Genomic DNA, 22044 nt, shown 5'->3' on the forward strand with positions numbered 1-22044 from the left:
GCTTCAGTCTTTAGGCTTTTGGCCTATAGTAGCAGATATTAAACTGCATTTGGCCTACTAGTGTGGTTGGGCCCTTAAAACAGTGTCTGCTGCTCCTGGGTTTGCTACTCCACTGAACAAAGCAATGCCGCCTGTTTAGTCCTGTTATGTTACCAATTTTGAACTGCATTTAGCCTACTGTTGTGTATCCGCTTTTTGGGCTCCCCTGGTGGTTGCTGGTGGTACTGGTGACTTGTTTGCACTTTGTTGCTTCTGTTCACCTGCTTCCATCAGTGTTTGGGAGTTTCCTATTTAGCCTTGCTCTCCAGTCATTTCCTTGCCGGTCATCATTGTAACCAGAGCCTTCGGTTGCATGTTCCTGCTACTAGTCTGCTGATCAGCTAAGTGGACTTTGTCCTTTTGTTTTGTACCTTTTGTCCAGTTTGCAGTTTTTGTAATTCTCTGTAGCTGGAAGCTCTTGCGGGCTGAAATTGCCACTCCTGTGTCATGAGTTGACACAGGAGTCTTAAAGTAATTTCAGGATGGTTTTTGAAAGGGTTTTCAGTTGACCGTGAAGTCCTCTTTTGTATCCTTCTGCTATCTAGTAAGTGGACCTCTCTTTGCTAAATCTACTTTCATACTGTGTATGTCTTTTCCTCTTAATTCACCGTTATTACATGTGGGGGGCTGCTATCATCTTTTGGGGTATTTCCCTAGAGGTAAGCCAGGTCTGTTTCTTCCTCTACCAGGCGTAGTTAGTCCTCCGGCTGGCGCGTGGCATATAGGAAGCCGTAGGTATGCTCCCTAGCTACTGTTAGTTGTGTGGTAGATTTAGCTCATGGTCAACTCGAGTTTCCATCACCCGAGAGCTCGTTCGTTACTTATATGTTTCTTACGTTCCCTTGCCATTGGGAACCATGACAGTATGACCGGCCTGTGTTAAACTTCTTGGCAGAAGAAAGGAGAGAAAAAAGAAGTCTGTAATTTTTTTTTTTTTTTCCCTTTTTCCCCTATGCTTGCTCCATAGTTGGATCAGTTGTATTTCAGCTTTAATTACAGCCTTTGCCTTTCTCTCCTTATAATCCTTGAATGGCTCTGAGCTCACCTGTTTAAAGATGGATCCTCAGAGTTTGGCTGCAGGTTTAAATAATCTTGCTACGAAGGTTCAAAATTTACAAGATTTTGTTATACATGCTCCTATTTCTGAACCTAAAATCCCTACACCAGAGGTGTTTTCCGGAGATAGATCTCGGTTTTTGAATTTCAAATATAATTGTAAATTATTCCTTTCTCTCAGACCTCACTCCTCAGGAGATCCTGTCCAGCAGGTTAAGATTGTAATCTCTTTGCTGCGAGGTGACCCTCAAAATTGGGCATTTTCATTGGCACCAGGGGATCCTGCGTTGCTCAATGTGGATGCGTTTTTCCTGGCTTTAGGGTTGCTTTATGAGGAACCTAATTTGGAGATTCAAGCTGAAAAAGCTTTGATAGCCCTATCTCAAGGGCACGATGAAGCGGAGATATACTGCCAAAAATTTCGTAGGTGGTCTGTGCTTACTCAGTGGAATGAGTGCGCCTTAGCGGCAAACTTCAGAGAGGGCCTTTCTGATGCCGTTAAAGATGTTATGGTTGGGTTCCCTGCGCCTACAGGTCTGAATGAGTCCATGACAATGGCAATTCAGATTGATCGGCGTTTGCGGGAGCGCAAACCCGTGCACCATTTGGCGGTATCTTCTGAAGAGACGCCAGAGAAAATGCAATGTGACAGAGTTATGTCCAGAAGCGAGCGGCAGAATTATAGGCGTAAAAATGGGTTATGCTTCTATTGTGGTGATTCTGCTCATGTTATATCGGCATGCTCTAAGCGTACTAGGAAGGTTGACAAGTCCATTTCAATTGGCACTTTACAGTCCAAATTTATTTTGTCTGTAACCTTGATTTGTTCATTATCAGTTATTACCGTGGATGCCTATGTGGACTCTGGCGCCGCTCTGAGTCTTATGGACTGGTCCTTTGCCAGGCGCTGTGGGTTTGATTTAGAGCCTCTGGAAGTCCCTATACCTCTGAAGGGTATTGATTCTACACCTTTGGCTTGTAATAAACCACAGTTCTGGACGCAAGTGACTATGCGTATGACTCCAGACCATCAGGAGGTGATTCGCTTCCTTGTGTTGTACAATTTACATGATGTTTTGGTGCTTGGATTACCATGGTTACAGTCTCATAACCCAGTCCTTGACTGGAAGGCTATGTCTGTGTTAAGCTGGGGATGTCGGGGGGCTCATGGGGACACTCCTATGGTGTCCATTTCGTCATCTATTCCATCTGAGATTCCGGCATTTTTGTCTGATTATCGTGATATTTTTGAAGAGCCTAAGATTGGTTCACTCCCTCCTCACAGGGATTGTGATTGCGCCATAGATCTGATTCCTGGCAGTAAATTTCCAAAGGGTCGTTTGTTTAACCTATCTGTACCTGAACATGCTGCTATGCGCGAGTATATTAAGGAGTCCCTGGAAAAGGGACATATTCGTCCTTCTTCATCACCTTTAGGAGCCGTTTTTTTCTTTGTCTCTAAAAAGGATGGCTCTCTGAGGCCTTGTATTGATTATCGTCTCCTGAATAAAATTACAGTCAAATATCAGTATCCGTTGCCTTTGCTGACTGATTTGTTTGCTCGCATAAGGGGGGCTAAGTGGTTCTCTAAGATTGATCTTCGTGGGGCGTATAATTTGGTGCGAATTAAGCAGGGGGATGAGTGGAAGACCGCATTTAATACGCCTGAGGGCCATTTTGAGTATTTGGTAATGCCTTTCGGCCTTTCTAATGCACCTTCTGTCTTTCAGTCCTTAATGCATGATATTTTCCGTGAATATTTGGATAAATTTATGATTGTGTACTTGGATGATATTTTGATTTTTTCTGATGACTGGGAGTCTCATGTTCAGCAGGTCAGGAGGGTTTTTCAGGTTTTGCGGGAGAATTCTTTGTGTGTAAAGGGTTCAAAGTGTGTTTTTGGGGTTCAAAAAATTTCATTTTTGGGGTATATTTTTTCCCCTTCTTCTATTGAGATGGACCCTGTCAAGGTTCGGGCTATTTACGACTGGACGCAGCCTACTTCTCTGAAGAGTCTCCAGAAATTCTTGGGCTTTGCTAATTTTTATCGTCGATTTATAGCTGGTTTTTCTGGCGTTGCTAAACCTCTGACGGATTTGACTAAAAAGGGTGCTGATGTTGCCAATTGGTCCCCTGCTGCCGTGGAGGCCTTTCGGGAGCTTAAGCGCCGCTTTTTGTCTGCCCCTGTGTTGCGCCAGCCTGATGTTTCTCTTCCCTTTCAGGTTGAGGTCGATGCTTCCGAGATCGGAGCGGGGGCGGTTTTGTCGCAGAAAAGTTCCGACTGCTCAGTGATGAGACCTTGTACGTTCTTTTCGCGAAAATTTTCGGCCGCCGAGCGAAACTATGATGTTGGTAATCGGGAGCTTTTGGCCATGAAGTGGGCATTTGAGGAGTGGCGTCATTGGCTTGAGGGTGCCAGACATCAGGTGGTAGTTTTGACTGATCACAAGAATTTAATTTATTTGGAGTCTGCCAGGCGCCTGAATCCTAGACAGGCACGTTGGTCGTTGTTCTTTTCCCGGTTTAATTTTGTGGTCTCGTACTTACCGGGTTCTAGGAATGTGAAAGCAGATGCTCTTTCTAGGAGTTTTGAGCCTGACTCTCCTGGGAATTCTGAACCTGCTGGTGTCCTTAAGGATGGAGTGGTTTTGTCTGCTGTCTCTCCAGATTTGCGACGTGCTTTGCAAGAATTTCAGGCGGATAGACCTGATCGTTGTCCGTCTGGTAGACTGTTTGTTCCTGACGAGTGGACCACTAGAGTCATCTCGGAAGTTCATTCTTCTACTCTGGCAGGTCATCCGGGAATTTTTGGCACCAGAGATTTGGTGGCTAGATCCTTCTGGTGGCCTTCCCTGTCTCGAGATGTGCGTGTTTTTGTGCAGTCTTGCGATGTGTGTGCTCGGGCCAAGCCTTGTTGTTCTAGGGCTAGTGGGTTGTTGTTGCCCTTGCCTATTCCGAAGAGGCCTTGGACGCACATCTCTATGGACTTTATTTCGGATCTCCCTGTTTCTCAGAAGATGTCTGTCATCTGGGTGGTGTGTGACCGTTTTTCTAAAATGGTTCATTTGGTGCCATTGCCTAAGTTGCCTTCCTCATCTGAGTTGGTCCCTCTGTTTTTTCAAAATGTGGTTCGCTTGCATGGTATTCCGGAAAACATCGTTTCTGACAGGGGTACCCAGTTCGTGTCTAGATTTTGGCGGGCAGTCTGTGCCAGGTTGGGCATTGATTTGTCCTTTTCGTCTGCATTCCATCCTCAGACCAATGGCCAGACGGAGCGAACTAATCAAACTTTGGAGACTTATTTGAGGTGTTTTGTGTCTGCGGATCAGGATGATTGGGTTGCCTTTCTGCCGTTGGTGGAGTTTGCTCTTAATAATCGGGCTAGTTCTGCCACTTTGGTTTCTCCTTTCTTTTGCAATTCAGGGTTTCATCCGCGTTTTTCATCTGGTCAGGTTGAATCTTCGGATTGTCCTGGAGTGGATGCGGTCGTGGATCGGTTGCATCGGATTTGGGGACAGGTGGTGGATAATTTGGAATTGTCCCAGGAGAGGACTCAGCAGTTTGCTAACCGTCGTCGTCGTGTTGGTCCCCACCTTCGCGTTGGGGACTTGGTGTGGTTGTCTTCCCGTTTTGTCCCTATGAGGGTTTCTTCTCCCAAATTTAAGCCTCGGTTCATCGGTCCTTATAGGATTTTGGAGATTCTTAACCCTGTTTCCTTTCGTTTGGACCTCCCGGCATCTTTCGCTATCCATAATGTGTTCCATCGGTTGTTGTTGCGGAGATATGAGGTACCGGTGGTTCCTTCTACTGAACCTCCTGCTCCTGTGCTGGTGGAGGGTGAATTGGAGTACGTCGTAGAGAAGATCTTGGACTCCCGTATTTCCAGACGGAGACTTCAATATCTGGTTAAATGGAAAGGCTATGGTCAGGAAGATAATTCTTGGGTAACTGCCTCTGATGTTCATGCCTCGGATTTGGTTCGTGCCTTTCATAGGGCTCATCCAGATCGCCCTGGCGGTTCTTGTGAGGATTCGGTGCCCCCTCCTTAAGGGGAGGGTACTGTTGTGTATCCGCTTTTTGGGCTCCCCTGGTGGTTGCTGGTGGTACTGGTGACTTGTTTGCACTTTGCTGCTTCTGTTCACCTGCTTCCATCAGTGTTTGGGAGTTTCCTATTTAGCCTTGCTCTCCAGTCATTTCCTTGCCGGTCATCATTGTAACCAGAGCCTTCGGTTGCATGTTCCTGCTACTAGTCTGCTGATCAGCTAAGTGGACTTTGTCCTTTTGTTTTGTACCTTTTGTCCAGTTTGCAGTTTTTGTAATTCTCTGTAGCTGGAAGCTCTTGCGGGCTGAAATTGCCACTCCTGTGTCATGAGTTGACACAGGAGTCTTAAAGTAATTTCAGGATGGTTTTTGAAAGGGTTTTCAGTTGACCATGAAGTCCTCTTTTGTATCCTTCTGCTATCTAGTAAGTGGACCTCTCTTTGCTAAATCTACTTTCATACTGTGTATGTCTTTTCCTCTTAATTCACCGTTATTACATGTGGGGGGCTGCTATCATCTTTTGGGGTATTTCCCTAGAGGTAAGCCAGGTCTGTTTCTTCCTCTACCAGGCGTAGTTAGTCCTCCGGCTGGCGCGTGGCATATAGGAAGCCGTAGGTATGCTCCCTGGCTACTGTTAGTTGTGTGGTAGATTTAGCTCACGGTCAACTCGAGTTTCCATCACCCGAGAGCTCGTTCGTTACTTATATGTTTCTTACGTTCCCTTGCCATTGGGAACCATGACAGCCTACTTTATTCTTTGGCCCTATATCTGTGTTTCCTCCTCATCCTGCCCATTGCCCAGCCACTGCTAGATGAGTCTGCTGGTACATTGACCTAGACCACTACATTCCCCTTGCACTCTACACAGCCAGAATCTGACCCTGCTGAAAGTAAGGTTCCCCTTCCCGCATGTTATACCATCTTACACAGGGACAAAGAGGAAGGTGCAGATGAAAGTGCAGGTTCCTTCATCAGGTGGGGGGGCATACTCGTTGGCGACGTCACTGGCACAGGGCCCCTCAGAGTACGCAAAAGTGTCGCTGCTGGTGGGAGGCGCCCCCGCCATGCAAACACACCGCTGTACTTTGAGGGGCCCTGTGCCAGTGCCAATGCCAACGAGTGGGCCCCCCCTGCTTGCTTAGGATCACAGCACTTGCAAACTTGACATACTTACCTCTCCCTGCTCCACTGCCGTGACGTAGTCCACGTTTCCTGGGCCCACTAAAACCTTGAACCAGCCCTACCCCCCACAACTTTTGCCAAATGACCCCCAATTTCCAATGCCCAACTATTATTATAAAGTTAATTAAGATTGACAAGCTTCAGAAACAAGAATGGATGTTTTTGGCATTAAAATGGGCACTGTAGGTGTTTTCCTGGCCTCCACTCACTGCCGACTATGCTTCCCCATTGACTTGCATTGGGTTTCGTGTTTCGGTCGATCCCCAACTTTTAACGATAATCGGCCGACTGCACTCGACTCGACTTTGGACAAAGTCGGGTTTCGCAAAACCCAACTCGATCTTAAAAAAATGAAAGTCGCTCAACCCTACACATGACATTTTCCCACGCCTCCTCTGGATCATCCAGATGGTCATTGATGAACTTCAAGCAGGTCTGGTGCTAGCATGAGCATGCCTACTTTGCATGCCCTGCAGGATTTTAATTCTTGACATTGTAGGGTGATACTAATGGTAATGTTTAAGATTGTGGTCCCAGCTCTCTTCAGGTCATTGACTAGGTTCTCCTGTGTAGTTCTGGACTGATTCCTGACCTTTCTCAGAATCATTCTTACCCCAGGAGGTGAGATCTTGCATGGAGCCCAAAACCGAAGAAGATTGACAATCATCTTGTGTTTCTTCCATTTTCTAATAACAATTGTTGCCTTTTCACCAAGCTGGTTGCCTATTGCCTTGTAGACCATCCCAGCCTTGTGCAGATCTACAATTTTGTCCCCGTCGTTCTTAGACAGCTTTTTGGTCTTGGCCATGGTGGAGAGGTTGGAATGAGATTGATTGAGTGTGTAGACAGGTGTCTTTTATGCAGGTAACAAATTGAAACAGGTGCAATTAATCCCTTAATCCCATATGACGTACTATCCTGTCAAGGTGACCTGGGACTTAATTCCCAGTTACGGGATAGTACGTCATATGCGATCGGCCGCGCTCTCGGGGGAAGCGCGGCCGATTGAGGCCAAGTGTCAGCTGACTATCTCAGCTGACATCCGGCACTATGTGCCAGGAGCGGTCACGGACCGCCCCTGGCAAACTAACCCTCGGCACACTGCGATCAAACATGATCGCAGTGTACCGGCGGCACAAGGAAGCATCGCGCAGGGAGGGGGCTCCCTGCGTGCTTCCCTGAGACGATCGGTACAAGGCGATGTACTCACCTTGTACCGAGCGTCTCCTCCCTGCAGTCCACGGATCCAAAATGGCCGCGGGGCTGCATCCGGGTACTGCAGGGAGTACTTCCGGGTCCACAGCAGGCGCTGGTAAACCTGCAGCGCTGTCAGTTTGCTGTGCAAACTGTCATATCAGCGATCTGTGATGTCCCCCCCTGGGACAAAGTAAAAAAGTTTAAAAAAAAATTCCACATGTGTAAAAAAAAAAAAAAATTCCTAAATAAAGAAAAAAATATATATATTATTCCCATAAATACATTTCTTTATCTAAATTTAAAAAAACAATAAAAGAACACATACTTAGTATCGCCGCGTCCGTAACGACCCAACCTATCAAACTGTCCCACTAGTTAACTCCTTCAGTGAACACTGTAAGAAAAAAAAAAAAAACGAGCCAAAAAACAACGCTTTATTATCGTACCGCTGAACAAAAAGTGGAATAACACGCGATCAAAAAGATGGATATAAATAACCATGGTACCGCTGAAAATGTCATCATGTCCCGCAAAAAACAAGCTGCCATACAGCATCTTAAGCAAAAAAGTAAAAAAGTTATAGTCCTCAGAATAAAGCGATGCCAAAATAATTATTTTTTCTATAAAATAGCTTTTATCGTATAAAAGCACCAAAACATAAAAAAATGATATAAATGAGATATCGCTGTAATCATACTGACCCGACGAATAAAACTGCTTTATCAATTTTACCAAACGTGGAACGGTATAAACGCCTCCACCAAAAGAAATTCATGAATAGCTGGTTTTTGGTCATTCTGCCTCACAAAAATCGGAATAAAAAGCGATCAAAAAATGTCATGTGCCCGAAAATGTTACCAATAAAAACATCAACTTGTCCTGCAAAAAACAAGACCTCACATGACTCTGTGGACCAAAATGGCAAAAAGATCATTTTTGTGAAAAAATATGATTTTTTATTTTTACGGCTCTGCATTATAAACTTCTGTGAAGCACTTGTTGGGTCAAAGTGCTCACCATACATCTAGATAAGTTCCTTAAGGGGTCTACTTTACAAAATGGTGTCACTTGTGGGGGGTTTCAATGTTTAGGCACATCAGGGGCTCTCCAAACGCAACATGGCGTCCCATCTCAATTCCAGTCAATTTTGCATTGAAAAGTCAAATGGCGCTCCTTCCCTTCCGAGCTCTGCCATGCGCCCAAACAATGGTTTACATCCACATATGGGGTATCAGCGTACTCAGGACAAATTGCACAACAATTTTTGGGGTCCAATTTCTTCTCTTACCCTTGGGAAAATAAAAAATTGGGGGCGAAAAGATCATTTTTGTGAAAAAATAGATTTTTTATTTTTACAGCTCTGCATTATAAACTTCTGTGAAGCACTTGGTGGGTCAAAGTGCTCACCACACATCTAGATAAGTTCCTTAGGGGGTCTACTTTCTAAAATGGTGTCACTTGTGGGGGTTTCAATGTTTACGCACATCAGGGGCTCTCCAAACGCAACATGGCGTCCCATCTCAATTCCAGTCAATTTTGCATTGAAAAGTAAAATGGTGCTCCTTTCCTTCCGAGCTCTGCCATGCGCCCAAACAGTGGTTTACCCCCACATATGGGGTATCAGCGTACTCAGGACAAATTGTACAACAACTTTTGTGGTACATTTTCTCCTGTTACCCTTGGTAAAATAAGACAAATTGGAGCTGAAATAAATTTTGCGTGAAAAAAAGTTAAATGTTAATTTTTATTTAAACATTCCATAAATTCCTGTGAAACACCTGAAGTGTTAATAAACTTCTTGAATGTGGTTTTGAGCACCTTGAGGGGTGCAGTTTTTAGAACGGTGTCACACTTGGGTATTTTGTATCATATAGACCCCTCAAAATGACTTCAAATGAGATGTGGTCCCTAAAAAAAAATGGTGTTGTAAAAATGAGAAATTGCTGGTCAACTTTTAACCCTTATAACTCCCTAACAAAAAAAAAATGTTGGTTCCAAAATTGTGCTGATGTAAAGTAGACATGTGGGAAATGTTACTTATTAAGTATTTTGCGTGACATATCTCTGTGATTTAAGGGCATAAAAATTCAAAGTTGGAAAATTGCGAAATTTTCAAAATCTTCGCCAAATTTCCATTTTTTTCACAAATAAACGCAAGTTATATCAAATAAATTTTACCACTATCATGAAGAACAATATGTCACGAGAAAACAATGTCAGAATTGCCAAGTTCCGTTGAAGCGTTCCAGAGTTATAACCTCATAAAAGGACAGTGGCCAGAATTGTAAAAATTGGCCCGGTCTGCAAACCACCCTCGGGGCTTAAGGGGTTAATACAAGTAATGAGTGCAGAGGAGGATGGCTTCTTAAAGAAAAACTAACATGTCTGTGAGAGATAGAATTTTTGTTAGCTGTTAGGTGATCAAATACTTCTTTCATGCAATAAACTGCATACAATTTAGTTATTTAAAAATGATACAATGTGATTTTCTGGTTTTCATTTTTAGATTCTGTCTCTCACAGTTGAAGTATACCTACAAAAAAATTACAGACCTCTCCATTCTTTGTAGGTGGAAAACTTGCAAAATCGGCAAAGTATCAAATACTTATTTTCCCCAATGTATATGAATAAATATTGAAAAAATTATCTTTGGAAAAATAATGACTATAATTATATGAATGATGTGAGAGAATCAGTTTATGGGAGCTGCCATCTTGGGATTGGCAGCTCAGCGTTCTATGCTCTACTGAGACATGCCCCCAGATTTCAGGCTGGTTGCTAGGCAGCACCTCTGGTCAGCAGCAGTATAGTAACCTGAAGAGCTCAATTATCAAATTGTACCATTATGGAAACACAAGAAGTGTATATAAAAGGGGCATATATTGGGTGTTTGTAAAGCCTGTGCAAAGGCCTGTAGAGGAAACACAGCATGTATTACCCATATCGGCTTTTAAAAATTAATTTACATATATATATTCACACACACACGCACACAAAGAAAGCCCCTGCAAAATAGCACTAGCCCCTCTTTCTACCGCTTTCTCTCTACATATATATACTGTATATTATAATATATGTATCTGTAATGAATATATACAAACATAATAGGGGTATATGTATGCATCTCTCAAAATCGCTCTATATATATTTTTTACTTGCTTATTTAGCACCATCATATTCCACAGTGCTTTACTTGTGTTTGTGTATGAAGAAAAAGAAATAAGTACACACACACCTAAATTATTCCATACATTTGTAATCGTGATTTTGTCATAATGAAAAGTTATATAAGGGGGTTATTTCTCTATTTGTGCCATTTGTTCGGCTGCCACACCCCCAACCCAGTCCTCTGTGCAGCTCCCTCCAACCTCTCATTTCTTCCATAACCATGCACACCATGTCCTCTTCTTGTTTCTTCACTGTGTACTGGGGTTTCCAGGCTCACGTATGCAGTGGCGTATCTAGGGGGCACAGCCGACAGGGGGGCGCCATCGGGCCACCTGATGTGCGGTGCAGGGAGGAGGCTCCCCATCGGCGGCATTCTGCCGCCCCCACACTGAAATTCTGCTGTTCTCTGAGCCGGCTGTCAAACTGACGGCCGGCTCAGAGAAAGTGCTGCGCGTCGGTTCCCAGGGATTTGTACTAGCGTCTTCAGACGCAAGTACACTTCCCTGACCGCCCCCGACACTTCCTGAAAACTCCAGCAGCATGATCAGGTCACATGATCACGCTGCTGACATCTCTCACCGGCTCTTCAGAAGCGATAACACAGGGCACCCGGCACAGCGCTGCGGTTGGTGGTAAGTGCTCCAGATGGGGTAATGGAGCTAAAGACATCAAAGATTTTAATGGTGGAAATTTAAGGACAGTATGGGGGGAGAAATGTGAGGACACTGCATGGGGGGAAGAAATGTGAGGACAGTATGGGGGGATTAAATCTGAGGACAGTATGGGGGGGATTAAATCTGAGGACAGTATGGGGGGATTAAATCTGAGGACACTGCATGGGGGAGAAATCTGAGGACACTGCATAGGGGGAGAAATCTGAGGACTAGGGTTGTCCACTACTCGGACAACTCCTTCTCAACTGCTATATTCTCCCATCTAAAATTTAAAAAATGCATGTACTCACCCATGGTGCCATTCCATTATTATGTCACATGAGCCCTGTAGCCTATGAGCGACCGCTTCACTCTCATTTCGTTCAGACAAGACTGACATCTGGAAGAAAGAGCTGCTTGCTGCTCTCTGACCTACTCTGAACGTCCCTTACGTCTGAAGGAAGTGAGAGTAAAGCAGCTGCTGATTGGATTGCTGCAGTGTTCACATGATGTTGGAATAAAACCCAACGTCATTGGAACAGTGAAGTGAAAAGTGGTTATCAGAGTATTCGAAAAAATAACTGCGGGAATCGCTGTACCATTCCAGGGCTGAGTGCTCAACAGTTCAACAAACATGACAGCAGGCAAGGCTATATTTACAACTGGTACTGCCCTCGGCACCAAGTCTGAATACTTTCCATATGTTTGGATTCACACATCTGTGTGTCATGGTCTGACATGGACTGGACTGCAATGCATGGGTCAATCACAGGTCTCTTGACCTGAACTCAACAGCTACTTATATACCTACAAGGCACTGTCCAATCCATGGTTTGAGTTCCGTACTCAGACAGCGGTCCAAGAAGTACTCAGGCAGCGAAACACAAATGTGTGACTGACTAAAAACCTTGGATGAGGCAAGTGGTTAAAGGGGTTGTCTGGTCACCATCATTAGGGGTCTGACATTTAGTGGGGCTAATCTTCATATAGCTATCTACCACAGTTTCCATGACATAGCTTCTTAAAAAACTCTGTGTATGACAACGTGGATTTCACATTGATAACAATGGGAGGCAATTTGTGGCTGGATTTCACTTCTACTTTGTCAAACACCTGCATGAACACATTGGTGGTGCATGCTTCTACAGCTAACTTTTTTGGTATATACATGAATGTATATGTGCAACAATAAACATATGCATATATAGCCACTCATTTTACATACATTGCACATTTATATTTACATTACACATGCTGCAGATACACAATATGCACACACTTCTAATGTATATATACACACTGCACACATACAGTATATACACACAGTACACATACAGCATATGTATATACACTCACTGGCCACTTTATTAGGTACACCATGCTAGTAACGGGTTGGACCCCCTTTTGCCTTCAGAACTGCCTCAATTCTTCATGGCATAGATTCAACAAGGTGCTGGAAGCATTCCTCAGAGATTTTGGTCCATATTGACATGATGGCATCACACAGTTGCCGCAGATTTGTCCCACCACCAGCCTGAACCGTTGATACAAGGCAGGATGGATCCATGCTTTCATGTTGTTTACGCCAAATTCTGACCCTACCATCCGAATGTCGCAGCAGAAATCGAGACTCATCAGACCAAGCAACGTTTTTCCAATCTTCTACTGTCCAATTTCGATGAGCTTGTGCAAATTGTAGCCTCAGTTTCCTGTTCTTAGCTGAAGGGAGTGGTACCCGGTGTGGTCTTCTGCTGCTGTAGCCCATCTGCCTCAAAGTTCGACGCACTGTGCGTTCAGAGATGCTCTTAGGCCTACCTTGGTTGTAACGGGTGGCGATTTGAGTCACTGTTGCCTTTCTATCAGCTCGAACCAGTCTGCCCATTCTCCTCTGACCTCTGGCATCAACAAGGCATTTCCGCCCACAGAACTGCCGCTCACTGGATTTTTTTTCTTTTTCGGACCATTCTCTGTAAACCCTAGAGATGGTTGTGCTTGAAAATCCCAGTAGATCAGCAGTTTCTGAAATACTCAGACCAGCCCTTCTGGCACCAACAACCATGCCACGTTCAAAGGCACTCAAATCACCTTTCTTCCCCATACTGATGCTCGGTTTGAACTGCAGGAGATTGTCTTGACCATGTCTACATGCCTAAATGCACTGAGTTGCCGCCATGTGATTGGCTGATTAGAAATTAAGTGTTAACAAGAAGTTGGACAGGTGTACCTAATAAAGTGGCCAGTGAGTGTATATACACACACAGATCGTACATACAATACACATACACACACACATTATACTCACATTACAAATACTGCAGAAACACAAACTGCACATACTTACAGTATACAGTATGCACACAGCGCACATAAAGTATATATACACAAAGAGCACATATACAATATATACACACACAGCACACATACAGTATATATACACACAAACAGAGCACAAATACGGTATACACACACAGCGCACATACAGTATAGGTTGGGTGAATTAATATGTCATCAAGATAGGTTACAACAAATCTACCTACCAGTTGACTAAAGATTTAATTTTCAAAGTGCGGGAAGTCAACTCGAATGGCATCACAAGGTTCTCATAGTGTCCCTCAGGCGTATTGAAAGCTGTTTTCAACTCATTCCCCTCTTTAATACAAATGAGATTAATTACCCCCCTGAGATCCAGTTTAGAAAACTATTTTGCTCCTACAATCTGATTAAAGAGGTCCAGGATGTGAGGGAGCAGGTACAGATCCCGGGTCATGATCTGCTTGAGTTTGTGTAAATCTAGGCAGAAATGTACCTCCCCCCATTTTTCTTCTTTACTAAGAAAAAAACCCCAGCAATGGGGAATGAGGATGGTCTGATATGACTCTTTGGCAAACTTTCCACGATATAGTTCTTCATGACCTGACTCTCTGGACTAGAGATATTATATAGTCTGCTCTTTGGCAGCTTGGCCAAGGGATAAGATTAACGACGTAGTCATAAGGACAAAGGGGAGGAAGTTCTAGGCACCCCTGCTCTGAAAACACATCCCCAAAGTCAGACAGGTATTTAGGCATAGACTGGGTATCCACACTTTCAAGCCGGGTTCCCGAGCAGTGTAGTTGATAATACTCACTGCACTTTACCTCCTCCCAAGTCTGCCAATCTACCCCAGAAATGTGCAGAGTGAGCCCAGGTAGTCCAAGAACCACAGGAGAGGGAATACCCTGTAGCACATAACAGTCAATACCTTCTAAGTGCATGGCCCCTACCTGTAGATGTAACCCTTGGACAACTTAAGTAGAATACCCCTGTCTTAAGGGTGTGAAGTCGATGGCTATTATGAGTATAGGTCTGGACAGTGTATGTGGATTGATGCCCTGGATCTGGATGAACCTAGGGTCGATCAAATTAAATCCTGCCCCACTGTCCAGAAAGGCAGAAACAACCACCTTATTTTTGCCCAGATGGATTTCAGCAGGCAGAAAAAAAATGTATACTACCCACGGAAGAGATATGTACATCCGGTTTGCTAACCTCCCCGCAACTCGGGCTTCTTAGTTTTCTGGTGGCTGTTTACGGTGAGGTAGGGAAGGACATGCTCCCATGAAATGACCCTTTTTCCTACAATAAAAACACGCTCCCCTTTACACCAAATTACAGTTTGATTCCCAGATTGTGTCATCCCGCCCAACTGCATTGGTTCCTCAGATGACTCAGACCAAGTTTCCCTTGGCCCAGGACCTCCTGCATATTGGGGGGTCTCTTTGTCTCTGGTGATATCAGCAATCCACCTTCATAGCCATAGAGACATGGCCACCTCAAGGAAAACTGGAGTCTCATACAGGGCTAAGGCATCCTTCACACTTACTGATAGCCCTTCACAGAACTGGCTACGGAGCATGGGGTCATCCCACTTACTGTCAGTGGACCACCTCCAAAATTCGGAACAATACTCGTCCGCCGGCTGGTCTTCCTACTGAAGTTGACGTAGAGTGGCCATGGTCGGGATTGTCATTTATATGACCCACTGTCTGAAGCGACTGGGAGTCCAATGGGAGAAAAAATGCATAGGCTCTATGCTTGAGAGTCACCCTGAAGGAGAGAGATTATTATCACCGCCCATTGCTCCCCAGTTCCTGAGGAAAAGGGCGTCACCTGAAGTATAGCTTACAGGCCTCCCTGAAAACAACAAACTTATCATGCCACCCAGAGAACCTGTCAGGCAAGGCGATCTTGAGCTCCATTAAGGGTTGCCTGTGACTCATGGTCCACAAACCTGATGTGTTAGGGTGCTGCAAAATGACAGTGCGTAGATCTGCCAACTTCAGACTGAGTTGTGGCTGTTGCCCTGTCAAAGCAGAGAAAGGATCCATAATGGATCAAAAATGGTTTCAACAGAAAAACGGCTCGCACATCCTAACCAGTGTGAATAGGTGCATACCAGGAGCAGCTACCTCCATACATAAATATACAAAAAAGGTTGCACTCTATCGTGCCAAAGCATGTCTAATATGGAATACATGAAATTTGAATAGCAAAATGGCTTTTGAACATTAGAAAAATATTTAAGAGACGCTTTGCACAGAATTTGATATAAATCAAATAGTGTGAGCCCATCAACTTCGTCAAAGTGGTCTCAGACTGATGGGTCCCTGACCTCCCTGTCCAAATGTGAACACTTACCAAAGGCCAATATCTGTATGCCTGGGTGAATGTGGACACCTCAATTCAGCAAAGCCTACATATGAGTTAGCCGGGACCAAGTGTGATGAGATGCAATTAAAAACCACATGGTGATGGGAGGAGTGCACAGCCAGTAAGCTAACATGGAATTAACAGAAAAACGGCTCGCACATCCTAACCAGTGTGAATAGGTGCATACCAGGAGCAGCTACCTCCATACATAAATATACAAAAAAGGTTGCACTCTATCGTGCCAAAGCATGTCTAATATGGAATACATGAAATTTGAATAGCAAAATGGCTTTTGAACATTAGAAAAATATTTAAGAGACGCTTTGCACAGAATTTGATATAAATCAAATACAGGTCCTTCTCAAAAAATTAGCATATAGTGTTAAATTTCATTATTTACCATAATGTAATGATTACAATTAAACTTTCATATATTATAGATTCATTATCCACCAACTGAAATTTGTCAGGTCTTTTATTGTTTTAATACTGATGATTTTGGCCTACAACTCCTGATAACCCAAAAAACCTGTCTCAATAAATTAGCATATTTCAACCGTCCAATCAAATAAAAGTGTTTTTTAATAACAAACAAAAAAACCATCAAATAATAATGTTCAGTTATGCACTCAATACTTGGTCGGGAATCCTTTGGCAGAAATGACTGCTTCAATGCGGCGTGGCATGGAGGCAATCAGCCTGTGACATTGCTGAGATGTTATGGAGGCCCAGGATGCTTCATTAGCGGCCTTAAGCTCATCCAGAGTGTTGGGTCTTGCGTCTCTCAACTTTCTCTTCACAATATCCCACAGATTCTCTATGGGGTTCAGGTCAGGAGAGTTGGCAGGCCAATTGAGCACAGTAATACCATGGTCAGTAAACCATTTACCAGTGGTTTTGGCACTGTGAGCAGGTGCCAGGAAGCATGAAGTGCTCCAAAATCTCCTGATAGCTAGCTGCATTGACCCTGCCCTTGATGAAACACAGTGGACCAACACCAGCAGCTGACATGGCACCCCACACCATCACTGACTGGGTACTTGACACTGGACTTCAGGCATTTTGGCATTTCCTTCTCCCCAGTCTTCCTCCAGACTCTGGCACCTTGATTTCCGAATGACATGCAAAATTTGCTTTCATCAGAAAAAAGTACTTGGGACCACTTAGCAACAGTCCAGTGCTGCTTCTCTGTAGCCCAGGTCAGGCGCTTCTGCCGCTGTTTATGGTTCAAAAGTGGCTTTACCTGGGGAATGCGGCACCTGTAGCCCATTTCCTGCACACGCCTGTGCACGGTGGCTCTGGATGTTTCCACACCAGACTCAGTCCACTGCTTCCTCAGGTTCCCCAAGGTCTGGAATCGGTCCTTCTCCACAATCTTCCTCAGGGTCCGGTCACCTCTTCTCGTTGTACAGCGTTTTCTGCCACATTGTTTCCTTCCAACAGACTTACCATTGAGGTGCCTTGATACAGCACTCTGGGAACAGCCTATTTGTTGAGAAATTTCTTTCTGGGTCTTACCCTCTTGCTTGAGGGTGTCAATGATGGCCTTCTTGACATCTGTCAGGTCGCTAGTCTTACCCATGATGGGGGTTTTGAGTAATGAACCAGGCAGGGAGTTTTTAAAAGCCTCAGGTATCTTTTGCATGTGTTTAGAGTTAATTAGTTGATTCAGAAGATTAGGGTAATAGGTCGTTTAGAGAACCTTTTCTTGATATGCTAATTTATTGAGACAGGTTTTTGGGGTTATCAGGAGTTGTAGGCCAAAATCATCAGTATTAAAACAATAAAAGACCTGACAAATTTCAGTTGGTGGATAATGAATCTATAATATATGAAAGTTTAATTGTAATCATTACATTATGGTAAATAATGAAATTTAACACTATATGCTAATTTTTTGAGAAGGACCTGTAGTGTGAGCCCATCAACTTCGTCAAAGTGGTCTCAGACTGATGGGTCCCTGACCTCCCTGTCCAAATGTGAACACTTACCAAAGGCCAATATCTGTATGCCTGGGTGAATGTGGACACCTCTATTCAGCAAAGCCTACATATGAGTTAGCCGGGACCAAGTGTGATGAGATGCAATTAAAAACCACAGGGTGATGGGAGGAGTGCACAGCCAGTAAGCTAACATGGAATTAACAGAAAAACGGCTCGCACATCCTAACCAGTGTGAATAGGTGCATACCAGGAGCAGCTACCTCCATACATAAATATACAAAAAAGGTTGCACTCTATCGTGCCAAAGCATGTCTAATATGGAATACATGAAATTTGAATAGCAAAATGGCTTTTGAACATTAGAAAAATATTTAAGAGACGCTTTGCACAGAATTTGATATAAATCAAATAGTGTGAGCCCATCAACTTCGTCAAAGTGGTCTCAGACTGATGGGTCCCTGACCTCCCTGTCCAAATGTGAACACTTACCAAAGGCCAATATCTGTATGCCTGGGTGAATGTGGACACCTCTATTCAGCAAAGCCTACATATGAGTTAGCCGGGACCAAGTGTGATGAGATGCAATTAAAAACCACAGGGTGATGGGAGGAGTGCACAGCCAGTAAGCTAACATGGAATTAACAGAAAAACGGCTCGCACATCCTAACCAGTGTGAATAGGTGCATACCAGGAGCAGCTACCTCCATACATAAATATACAAAAAAGGTTGCACTCTATCGTGCCAAAGCATGTCTAATATGGAATACATGAAATTTGAATAGCAAAATGGCTTTTGAACATTAGAAAAATATTTAAGAGACGCTTTGCACAGAATTTGATATAAATCAAATAGTGTGAGCCCATCAACTTCGTCAAAGTGGTCTCAGACTGATGGGTCCCTGACCTCCCTGTCCAAATGTGAACAAAAATGGTTTCAGTCAGAGCTGATGTCGTGACTCTGTTTTCAGGTGTTTCGGGACCAGGGCTCTTTCTCCGTTCCTAACGCTAGGGGCGCCCTAGCTCGCCCTCTTCCACAGATTACTTCTGATGGTAAAGATGCTGGCGCCACGTACCCTGCCTTAGCTTCTGAATCCTCTCTCAGTCTGTACCCTTCCCCTATCCAGGGAAGAGGGGATTATTAGTGTGCCGTAATACACGAACCAGACTGCAAAAAAACAAATCATAAATTCCTAGACAAGGCCAAAATTATACCAAAACAACCATAGAAAAGAATTGACCCCTAAAACTTAACTTTTATTTATTTATCTAAAAGCATACAAACATATTGCCCAAAAGATACATGTGATTACAGACAATACCAGGGTGTTTTCTTTAATGACCAAGTTCATCGAACTATTACCAGGAGGTAGGTGTGTGATCCTAATAGATCCCTATCTCTTCCTATGATCTCTACCTTCCTTGCAGCGGAGGTTGGCACCCTAATTTGTACTCTGTGGCACCCCTGCTCAACGTCGGTGGCCCTATTCGCCCTATTGCACACTGGCCCAAAGTGAAGACATAGCGCATGAAAGCTGTGATTAAAAATTGTGGTTAATCCACAAAATATTGATTTCTGAACTCTTCCTGAGTTAAAACATTAGTTGTTGTTTCTAAATGATTATGAACTTGTTTTCTTTGCATTATTTGAGGTCTGAAAGCACTGGGTTGTTGTTTTTTTGTAATTTTGACCATTTCTCCTTTTCAGAAAATAAATACATAATTTATTGCTTGAAAATTCGGAGACATGTTGTCAGTAGTTTATAGAATAAATGAAAAATTTACATTTAACTCAAAAATATACCTATGAAGAGAAAAATCTGTCAAAATGAACATTTTGCAGTGGTCTCTTAATTTTTGCCAGAGTTGTATTTATTAACAAACAATGTGTTTTAACTGAAACTACATGGATAGTAATTTGAGATACCTCTATCTAGGTGGGCTTCTTCTATTGAATAAACACTTGAACTTTTGCTACTTTATAAATCAGAATGTTGAAGAAGCCATCAGAAATAAATGAGAAGTGCTAATGGAGTTATTTTCTCTCTTCTTGTTAGCACTAATTAAAAATGATAAATGAAGTTATGTTGCAATGTGTTCCTTGCCTAAATAAGGATATTTGGTCCTACATGATGAATTGCAAGTAGTGTGCTCTTAGCACAAACATGTTGCAGTTCAATTGTTTTAAGAAGGTGATGAAGCTGAAAATGTTTGCTCAAGTTCATTGTAGTCAGGTAGTAATACACACATATGTGGTCAAATATTAGTCTTAAGGAAAGACACTTCCACTGCAGTCACAACAATTCAGATTTGTATGAAAATGTTGTTAAACAATGCCAGAAATAATGAAGCCAGATGAGTGCTAGATACACATATATTCTGGATAGACATAAAAAAATGGAAGCTTCCATTTAATAAGCACTGCGCTTTACAAGCTTTTGTCTTTGATTTTTGTAGCTTTTTTTTTTCAAACTGGAATTTTTGCATTTTTTAATTTTCTTTTTTATTTGCATTTTTTATTAAAAGTAATGTAGTTAACTGATTGTATAATTTTAATTTGAAATCACATGAATTTTAACTAAAAAATGCAATCCAAATAGCAAAACCAATAATAATTTGCATATGCAATATGACTTTACTCATTTTTCTATACATTTAGATATAGTTGTTGATAATATAATGCTACTTAATTGCACAACAACATTCATGCATACTTTTCAATGAGGTTTGTGGTATATCAATTGTTTTGCTTTTTTTAAAAGACCATGTTATTTAACTAGTTGATCGTGTGATATAATTTCATAATTATTACTTCTATATATTAAGGCATTGTTCCCACTTGTGTATAATCGGCCCCATTCTCTTTCAGGAAAGTGGAACGATTTTTATTCACTGGCCATCCGTGTGCTGTCCGTACAGAATCCATTTCTTTGCTCAGCAGTTATTAATCTTTTAAAGGACTATTTACAGTTTCCTATGTTACAGAATTGTAATGTATCCACAAAAATTGCATGCTATACTGATGGTCTACATGGCATGTGATTTTTTTCTCACTCCCATCTGATCTTGGAGTAAAATCGTAGTGTAAGGAGATGCACCACACCGCAGGCACTTGTACCATGCCGGGTCCGGAACTGCTGAGACTGCGTCCCCTGTTGTCCAGGGCAAGGCATAAGGGCCCCGACAGAACCCCTGACCCAGAAGCAGGAGGCGTGCACAAGCAAAAGCGTGCGCCGCAGCAGTTAGTTTTGACGTGAAAAGGCAGCATTCAGCATGCTGAGGGGTGTGCTCTGTTCACTGAGCACCCGCACCACGTCGGTCTATGCCCACCAGCTCCGGGCCACCACCCGAGTGACTGTCAGAGACCAAAGTGCCGGGTGTCCTACCTCTGCGTGATTGAGAGGTACTGCATGCCCCGTGGCTGGGAGTACAGTACACGGGCCACCTAGAAAGAGACAGGTAGCAGATAAACTTCTGCAGCTTTCTTGGCCCATTGCTGCTGATCACCTCACGTTGCACCCTGCAAGTGCCGCGGTCCTTCTCATCCTGGCTGTGCCAACTTATGGACTAGGGGCTCAGCGGAAGGTACCAGAGACCGACCGCTGCACCAGAAGACAGACCGTTGTTTTCAGGACCCCATTTGAACAGCACCACACCGGCTGTTGTTGGTGCCGCCGCCCTCCAAGCTTCAGCAGAAGACTAGGGAGCCTTTGACACAATAAGTGATTTAAGGAACTGCTGTTATCTTGTTTATTGCTCATTAGCTCAATCTATTGCCTACCCTTGAACTGTTTAACCCTCATTTAACTGTTTATCTCCCTGCGTGGAGTATCCCCCTGTTAAATTAAAACTGTTAACCCTTGCTCTGCCTCTCTTGAGTCACTGCATACTGCAACCTGCTTACACTTGGCGTAGTCGGCAGGATGCGGTCCACGAGAGCAGAGATAGCAGACTAAGCAGCCATGGGTGTCCCAAGGGCCAGCAGTCTCCCAAAATTCACCGTGAGCAATTCACTGCTCTGGGACTGGACTGAGAGGGTCAAGGGGATGCTGAGAATGCCCCCGACCCCCGCATGAGCG

The sequence above is a fragment of the Ranitomeya variabilis genome, chromosome 2, assembly GCF_051348905.1.
Source record: "Ranitomeya variabilis isolate aRanVar5 chromosome 2, aRanVar5.hap1, whole genome shotgun sequence".
NCBI classification, from domain to species: Eukaryota; Metazoa; Chordata; class Amphibia; order Anura; family Dendrobatidae; genus Ranitomeya; species Ranitomeya variabilis.